The sequence below is a fragment of the Morone saxatilis genome, unplaced genomic scaffold, assembly GCF_004916995.1.
Source record: "Morone saxatilis isolate NCDOM2014 unplaced genomic scaffold, NCSU_SB_2.0 Contig7, whole genome shotgun sequence".
Lineage (NCBI taxonomy): Eukaryota > Metazoa > Chordata > Actinopteri > Moronidae > Morone > Morone saxatilis.
In genome coordinates, this window is record NW_023340246.1 from 20,453,768 (window position 1) to 20,463,930 (window position 10,163).

Consider the following 10,163-nt stretch of genomic DNA (forward strand, 5'->3'; position numbering starts at 1 on the left):
AATCTGCTCAAAATTCATCCAAATCTCTTGTTTTAAACAAACTTCCTGCAGTTACTGAGTTCACTGTTTGGGTTCATTGTACAGTTTTTAATATAATATGGAAATGTCCATAATCATCAGTTTACAAAATCATAGAAAAGGTTCAAGAATCACTGATTTACACACATATGTAAGCACACCCGTTGCCCCTGTTAACAATTAAATTCTAGCTGGAAACACGTCGTTATAGACTTTCATGATGTGAATCTCCTGTTTCACCACAACCCAAAGGTCCGTTGGACCGAGATCTGAGGCCTCTGGAGCACATTGTCATGTTGGTGGAAGCAGCTTGAGTTGACGAGTGCTTTGTGACATTGGACATTATGCTGGAAGTAGCAGATGGGTCGACTGTGGCTATTAAAAACGATGCTCAGTTAGTATTAAGGAGGCTAACGTGTGCCAACATCACCCCCAGCACCAGCCTGAACTGTTGACATGCAGTCGTCAGACCAGGTGACGTCTTCCTGCCTGGTTCTGGTTGATCCTGTAGCCTCAGTGTCCTGTTGTTATCTGACAGGAGTGGAGCCTGCTGTGGTCCTCTGCTGCTCTAACCCGCCCACTTATAATGCTGGTTGTTTGAGTTCCTGTCGCCCTCCTGTCAGCTGGAATCAGAGTCTGGCCTCTCTTGTTAACAAGGTGTTTCTGGCCACACAACTTCTGCTCACTGGATGTTTTCTGTTTTTCACACCATCCTCTAAAAAACTCTGAAGACTCCCAGGAGATCAGCAAGTTTGTGTTTGGACTGGCACCGACGATCATCCCACGGTCAAATGATTCTTCCTCTTTCTAATGTTTGATCTGAATCTGCGTGCTGCCACCTGATTGACTGATGAGATATAGGTGCTGAGATGTGCCTAATGAAGTGGCCATGTATCAATACTCGTGTCTATCCTCTCTCTGTGAGGGATTGGGGACCTGTGCAGAATGCGCGTCCCTGCTTATCGCCGAGTCTTGTGCTGAATCACGCTCCATTTTAGATCCGCTCTGCTTTGTTTATGCACACATAATCACCGCTGTGTGTCACCTGGCAGCCTCTACAGATGACAGATCGTACATCATCTCTTTGGATCATTAGACGGCGAGCGAGCCCCCCCCCCACTCCCCACCCCTTAAGGCTACTCTAGTGTTGAGTTGACTCATAGCGTTGTCACATTAACAGCTATTGACACTGATGTCTGGATTAATGACATGTTTCCCCACAAACATTATGGCATCAATTAAACAAATCTGAGACACTGAATCAACTTGTCATGTTGAGATTTATATCATACAAAACCACCGAATGGGCAAATAACAAGCAGGCCCAGAGCGCTGTTTTATTTTAGTAAGCAACAGTTGGTTGAGACTTTTATACAAACAGTACTGGCCCATGTGCTTTCTTATGTAATTACATATTTAAATCCTTATCAGGGTGATTAATACGGAGCTGGTTGTCCACGCACACACACACACCAGGTGGGCTTTCATACGAGGTTATCTTTCATTCTGCTCCTGAGAATACCGCTCAGACGCTCTCAGTGAGCTCCACTACAGGGTCCCGATATTTGTTTTTGCCGTATCCATGACAACAAGTGAGGTCACGCAGACTTGCAGCAGGGATGTCGCAGTGGGAACTGAGGTCCATAATGACCCAGTTCACGGCTCAGGCATTACATAACAGTTGTGTAATCAGGATACAAAGACAAAAAGGAAAGTGTAATCCATTACAGCGACATAAAAAAGTATTAGATTACTGTTACATTTAGTTAAAATGGGGATTTTTAGCAGGATTACAATTTCAAAAACACATTTTAAAAGAAAGATACGATGCACAGCACCGCTCTGGTCTCGAGTGAAACCAGCTAATCTCACATACAGTTCATTATAATGGTGAGAAAACAGGAACGGTGAAAGCTCTGCTGCCTGCTGCGAAAACGGTTTATAGGCGACGGCCTGAATTCACTTAATAAAAAACAAAATTTTCTTTAAAAAACTTTTCAATGGTTACATTCTTATTTTGTCTTGTAGAAAACTCCTCATTTTATTAGTTTTTATTCTCTCTGGTCTTAATCTGCATTAGTTTGAGCATTGATGTGTCGAGGTAATCCAAGAGTAACTGTAAAAGTAATCAAGTTACGTGGTTTTAATATTGTGATACTTGAGGTTAACTCATTCACATCGTCTCACTGAAGCTCTCACAGGCAACCCGACTGTCTCTCTCTATGGTGCTGAAACATTCAAACCAAAACTGTGTCTCATTCTCTATATTAGACACTGAATAGTTCACTCATTAATGAGCAGTAAATGAAGATTTTGGACCTTCATAAATCATAATTTTCAGTGTGGAGTCTCACTGAGGAGCATCGCATTGTGTGGGAATGTTTTTAGGGCACTACAGAATAAAAAGAGGGCAAATGCAATGAAGTCTGTCTGTGCCAATACCCAGAGCACTATAGCGCCATCTTCACAGCCCTCTTAACAATGCTCTAATAAGCATTTAACAGCCTTTTAATTCATGTATTTGTTTTTAAAGATCATTTTCAGCAGTGGAAGAAGGATTCAGATCCTTTACTTAAAGCAGCAACAAAGGGAGTTTTATTCTGTGTTGATTCTGGTGACCCCTGTGGACAAAAGCGGTACTGCGTCCACTGCAGCATCTCATTGATTTCAAGGGGAATCTGACCCAGTTGCGTCCATTAATCTTCTCACTGATGGTCTTGTTTGTTTATGTGCATCATATAAAGGCATCAGTGTTAAATTCAGACAGTTTCATAACCAGTTAAAAACTCTTTGTACCTTTAAGTAAAAGTATTACAACCACACTGGTTCACTAAATACTCCACTGTAAGTGAAAGCAGTACGGTTCCTGTCAGTGTTTGATATTATATATGAAGTATTTGGATTAATATCGCTTCTGCATTAATGTGTGTGCTGCGTTTTTACTGCTGTAGATGTTTAAGGTTGAGCTCATTTTAACTGCTTTATACACTGTTGGATAGTTTAATCTACAGCAATGTATCACATGTCTGCAGTGTTACTGTCCTCTGAGAACCTCGTATCTCTAAACAGCTCACGGCCATGGCTGTACCTTGTGTTCCTCCCTCCTCTGTGTCTCTGCTCGCTTCCTCTGGTGGGAGGGACTAAGATGTGAGGAGAGGAGGCGAGGATGTGCGAGGAAATGAGAAAGGCCATCCACTCTTGCTCCTCGAACTGCTCGTCTTCATCTTCGTCCTCATTGTTGCAGCTAGTTTTTTGGAATTAATCTTCATAACTTCACCAAACTATCGTGTCTGTGTCTTCCATTCGGGTCCAACTCTGAACCAAACTGCTGTTTACAGCTTTGTGATTCTCCAGCGAATCCAAGAGGGTTTTTTAAAATATTTTTATTTATTATTTCTCAACCCATAAAGAACATTTCATCCTTCAGTTCATCACATTCAATATCAACAAATTTGAAGATACATGGTTTAAAAAAAAGACAGAAAATTGTAATCAGAAAGCTGTCAGACAAATGTACTTGAGTAAAAAGTACAATATCTACTGAGATGTAGTGCAATCCTAAATAACAGACTCATATAAACACGTTATTTTCTCTCATTAAAACACAGTTTTTAGCTTCAATTTGACATAAAATCGTGTATTGTTTACAGACAAGAGTTATAAAAGGAGCAGAAATATAAAATATCCTTTTAGAGTTGGGATGAGGCTGATGGAGGGAAACTCTACCATATTAAAAATATAACATATAATGAGGATGAAGATTAAAGTTAAAGGTGGTCAGCCTGAGACATTATGGTCCTCTTCTGCCCCCTGGTGGCACTCAGGAGTACAACGTGTCCTTGAACTCAACAATCTGACTGTCTGATCCCCTCGCTATGACTATATCTCTCCCAGTATTTAATGTTAAATCAGATATTCTTGTTTTTCAGTGCATGTTAATTACATACTTACATTTATTACATACATACATACATACATTACATATGGAGAATTGTACAAGTTACATTCTGTTAAATCCACAGATTAAGAAAATCTTTTGAGCAGAGTTAGAACAGGTTAGTTTCTGCTGGATGATTTATCTCACTGTCAACACACACACACACACACACCACCCATACACACACAAACACACACACACACACAGCACCACACACTGTGTTCACCGTATTCAAAATAATGATTTGTCCTTTGTTGCCTTAGACATTCTGTTGTCTGCTGAATATATATATATATATATATATATATATATATATATAACCTTCAGTGTATTTAGAGATTACAACAGATGAGTGAGGTGCAGGGAGCTTTTTTAAAGAAGAATAACTAAAAGGTGGCTGATTCAACACTGGTGTCATCACTGTCAACCTCCCATCATGCCGAGAGTTTGGGGATAGAAGTGCTGAGTTAGACCCAAAGAATATAAAACTGGATTTTTAAAACCTCTTCAACTCTCTTTAAATGTGTCTGAACTAACTGAGACTAACCTGCTGTTGGTTCTCTCATTAATCCGGGATGGGTTTATCTTGAATAATGCTCTTATTTTGAAATATAAACTAAATCAGCAGAGAGTTGAAACCATGCTCGTCAGTCGTTTGATTGGCTGAGCTCGTCATGTGTTTGCAGGTACATGGGAACACTCCCAGCATGCATTGGGGCAATAGATGGCATCAGTCTCATTCTGTGTTTCGCTGTGTTGTTACTGGTGTCATTTTGCTTTCTCACTGTTGTTGGTGAATGAAGTGATGATCAGAAGCCTGCTATAAAAAATTAAATCTCCTAAAAAAGCAGCTTCAACAAATTGAGTTCTGCAGTCAATTGAATTTAAATTTGTTGCATTCAAATGACAAATTTTCATTTTAGTGTCATGTTAAATGTCATTTTCAGGTCTTTTAGTTGAGTCTCACAGTATCTCAAAGTAATTTTTCCTGTTTACAAACTTTTATACATTTATATTTAGTTTTATTCTGTATAATTAAACGTAAGTCTTCATTTAAACATTGTATTGTAATTACACCAACAGATGATTTTACAATAACCTGCATGTTCTCTATTTGAAGTGATTTTATGTGTCGAGTTCACCCTCCAAATACATCCAGTGCAACGTCTCAACCACCAGTTAACTGTCTGTAGCATCCGTCCAGTAGAAATGGAAGAGCCTGAATATAAAAGAAACCTCACAAAAACTCTCGTATCAGGGGAATATTAGACTGTATTGGTCCAAGTCGCCTGAAAGCAATAAGGGCTGAAGTCCACAGACGGGCAGCGTAGTTTTTATCTGTGCGGGACACAGCCGAGGATGAACAATTGGAGTAAATTATCTTTTCTTATTTCTGCTCTCCTGCTCTTGTCCCACAGCGGTGGCTCAGCCAGATAAGACAAATGTTCTCAATCTTTCAGACGAGAGATAAGATGCCCAGAATTAGTCTGAGAAATAAATGAGTTGTGTCAGGAAACGGAGTGGCCTCGGTTGTCTGTGATGACTATCTTTATTATAGTTCCTGTAAAGCTCAACGCAACAAACATTTCCTTTTCATCGCTCACAATATAACGGGAAGATGAACAAGCTTTTCATACGAACTGGTCAACATGGCGGATGACTACTTTGTTATTAATGTTTCTTTTTTTAAATGGCTGCCTGGTGTTTAGCAGCATTGAAACAGTTTCTGAAGGCAACCTCTGTGATTCTCTGGTGAAACTGAGTCAGAATGGGTTGGAGGTATTATGATACACAAGAGAGGACAGTTTTCTGAACAAAAGTCTTAACTTAGTAGCTTTTTTTCCAAAGATTTGCACCAATTTATTAATTTTTTTTGTCAGGGGTGTCCTGCTCTCCCATATACAAACGCTGATTCCAACCTGCAGCTGCCGTCTTCCCCGTCTCTCTTTCACCAGCTTCCTGTTTCTCTACAGCCGATCGATCAAATAAAGGCAGTAAAAGAGACACATTTAATAACTTAATACTGCTAATAGTGATCAGTGATTTTATGGACCTGACTCTGACCTTTCTGACCCTAAATAGATCATTAATAAACAAAAACTTGATGAACTGATAAAAGTCGATATAAAGTCAGTATGCGTATGTTTATATCAGAAGAATAGTGAACTTTAAAGTTTGCGTGTACCGCAGTTTGATGCTGTGAGTTTGTATTTTGTAATTTCAGTCTTGTTGTAATTTGTTTTATCAGGTCATTTGAACAGTCCTGAAAGAGGAAAGTGTTGCACCTATCCTGTTTTTTTTTATTTAAATTACTCCTTTGGTGAAGAGCAGTCACAGTACAAACTGTAACTCACACTTAGCCTACGTCCATTCTAAATATCTGCTGTCGTTTCTGTGCATGAAATGCTGTTTAATGGGGAAAAACCTTCAGATGTTTGAGCAAAAACTTAAAATATGCAGGAATGATTCAGTCAGCACGGATTGGAGAATACCATAAAGTTCATTTAAAAATCCAATATTTGGATCAATCCAATAGTAAATTTATGTTTTAATTGCAGAATGTTTGCACCAATCTTCATGTAAAACTGAGGTTTTTAAAGCTAAACTAGTCTAAAAATCCAAAGTGTTAAAGTATAAATATGTAACTAAGTTTTAAAAAAACACAACACAAAACCACCATTTATTAAAAGAGTTTTTTTATTCACAATAGAAGTGTAACAAATATAGTTTATTAAAAAGTCTGCTGCTTATTAATATCATTTTAATCCATAAACTCAGAAGATTTTCATATAAATGTAGAACGGCTCATTTGCCGGAATGGAATATTTACATTTTTTCAATAATAATATTAACACAATAAACAGATTTCCCCACAAAATTAAAATATTGCATATAAACGCAAAGTAAACTATGTGCAATGGAATGATTATCAGCAATATTTTTGTACAGATACATTTCTGAGGTTGGTTTCACGCATTGAAACCATTAAAGGACAATGCCAACAGTTTTAAAAATTCTGATTATTTGAGTCCCGACACAGGTCAGCCATATTTAGTGATCGTGCACCCCTGGTGAAGAAAACTAACGATGTCTGGGTGATATAAATTAGGAGTTCCTTTTAGGGGGAAGCGGTGCATTTTTCACAGGGACTGACTTTCATGTTGAATTCCTAAAAAGGCCGGCATTCCCCTTTAAAATATTCACCAATAGAAAGGCATTGGAACGCAACAGATCAACACAATATTCAGAAAATCACCAAAAAAACCAGTAAAATTAAAATAACAAAAAGTCTGCGTATGGAGACGAGCAGATGTCCCGATATGTGAAGCTAATGCAGAGCTCACACTGACGGCTCACACGTAAACACATTCTGCATCTCCGTCCTATTCAGGTACTGAAACGACCACATCGGTGTCACATAAAAAGAAAGTAAAAAAACATGTTTAAAACTTTGACGTTGAATCCAGAAGGGCAGGGCTGAGTGTTGTGTCCTTCCTATTGGGGGCAAATGCAGTGGATCAGCCCTTTAAGTTACAAGTCAAAAGCCTCCACGGTTCCAAAATGCAGGGTTGCAAGTCTACACACGGTTACTTTAACATATTTAAAATCCCCAAAGTACAATTAAAACCAAATGTCAGACTGTTGAATCGCACTAATAAATCTTAACATGGGGGGAGGGGAACTACCAGGAAACCATGTTCATTATATTCACCATTAAGACTGACACCATCATACTCACTGTAGCAAAAAAAACCACACACACCTAACCCCCACCATTACAGAAATCTTCATAAGAATACAACTAATGGTTAAACTTCAATCAAAGACCTTAATGCATCCTAAAATTGGTATTTTCTTAAATGAAGTTCTGTATGGAGACTTCAAACTTTCTCATTATCCGCACACCGTTCTGTGTCAGCGAGCAACTTAAATACACTCAACTGTTGCAGTGTGTCGTATCAAATGATCTTATTTCATTTTCATTGATCATCAGCTCAATCTCTACCAATTATAGGGCAAAACATTCCGATATTAAAGTGTCTTTATAATGAACACTTAGCTACGTTATACTATTGTTTCTCACTTCCATCACGAAAACCATCAGAAACAGAAGTTTAAACGCCTTTATGAAGCAGCGCTTTATCCTGAACGTTCCTAAATGTCCGTGTTTATGTGTCAGATCCTCACAACTATAAATGAAAACAAACGTGTGTGTGTGTGTGTGTGTACAGCTCGTGTGGCAGATTTGGATCATTTCCTACGTCAACGTCACGTCGCCACCAGCGGGCTCGTGAACTGCACACATTGCTTTAAACTTTTTGTGCTTTCCAGGATAAAAGAAAAACAACAAAAACAACAAAAGCACAGAGAAGTGAACACAAGAAGACAAAAAAAAAAAACACACATACAAATATTCTTCATTTCACATTGGATGGTACATTCATACAGTTCCTATCCTCCAGTAAGGTTGATGGATTGACTCCCAGGTGCTTCCTTTGACGTCTTTCTTCAATTAAACCACATTTCCCAAACGTCATTAAAAAGGTACTATGTGTCTTTCTTCTTTAAACACAGATAATGTGACTGGTGATATTACACATTGTGGCAGCTCAGCAGCTCAGTAATGAGGTTTAAAAACACAATACAACCTTTAAACTCTTTACCGACATCAGTTCAATGTCTGTTTTGGTAAATAAATTACCCAACAAAAAGAGTTGTGAAGCTCCACATTTAGGGTCCAGTCTTGAAGCATTAAAGCCACAGCGCCACCTGGGGGTCAGCTCCCAAACTCTCCCGAGTTCTATGTTCACTACTACAGAATAAATTAACACAATTGGCAAAATCAACCATTACTATACAACTTCACATGGGTAATAAATGCCTCTACACCAACTAAACAAAACACGGATTACACAGGAGGACACTGTCGTCTGTACAGTGATATAAAGAACGTGGAGGGATTTCTCACAGCTCAGTAACTCAGCACAATATTCAGTTTCAACGGTGAGGTCGACTGATATGTTGGTCGTTATCTGGGATTCGATTAAAAAAAACAAACAGTTTGCAGCACAAACACGTAAGTTTTTGAACATGCTCTCTGCTATTTTCTCATTCATTTCTATCAATTTGAGCTCTTCTTGTTGTGAGATGGCCTTAAAGCTGCAGCAGGTAACTTTCATAAAAATAAGTGAGAGATAATCTGTGAAAAAACAAAAGGAAAGAGACTCAACAATCAACTATCTTTCTCATCTCTGATTGGTGGATTCTTTCAAACGCCACAGAGGATCCACAGATTATCTCCCACTATCAGGATATAGTGACAGTTTCAGCAAATGATAAAAGTTACCTACTGCAGCTGGAAGTGTAACCTCCTGTGATCAGAATCATGTATGGGGACATAAAATGTGGGAAGATACCAACTAATGAGTCAGTTTGGGTATTTAATCTTCTTTCATTACCTTGTAATCATGGGACGTTTAATTAAAACAGTTTTTCCCCAACATGTCGACATTTTGTTGTAAGAAGTTTTCCACCTAGAATCATTGGTGACAATCAGATGTGTATATATATATGTATATATAATAAGTATAAGTAATTTCCCTCCGGGGATTATTACTTTTCAGACTCAGAGCATTTAGCCCAGGTCTCATGTGGACTGTAATTGGAAGATCTCACCACAAGATGTCAGTGTAGTTGAGGAAATAACTGGTTCCTGACAGACGTTCACCAGGAGAAAGAACAGTAGAAGACTTTCTTTATGTGATTATCAGATGGACAATGTCTGATCTCCTACTAATCACAAACATTGGATATACAGTTAAATAGCAGGAATTATCCTTTAATCAGTGTCTAGTTTTGGTATAATCCTCATCAGAGGCATGGGAACTTCACTGAAAGCTCTAAGACTATTTAAAACTCCACTCTTTTGTGTTTGTGTGAGCTGCTTTTCCCTCCGACTCCTCCACAGTGAAGGCACTAGATCGAAGACTAAACTGGATTTTATCTGGCTACAGTTCTGTGTGGCATCAGAAAAAAAGCCAACTGAAAGAGCTGAACAGAAAACACACAATAACAGCAACACAGTTTGTGTCAGTACAGTCACACGCCCCTCACCCGAAGTGTGGAGGATGACGGGAACCACAGACAGAATGGTAAAGCTGTATATAATCAGTATGGCTTCTTCTGTGAGTGTTTCTGTGTGTGTGTG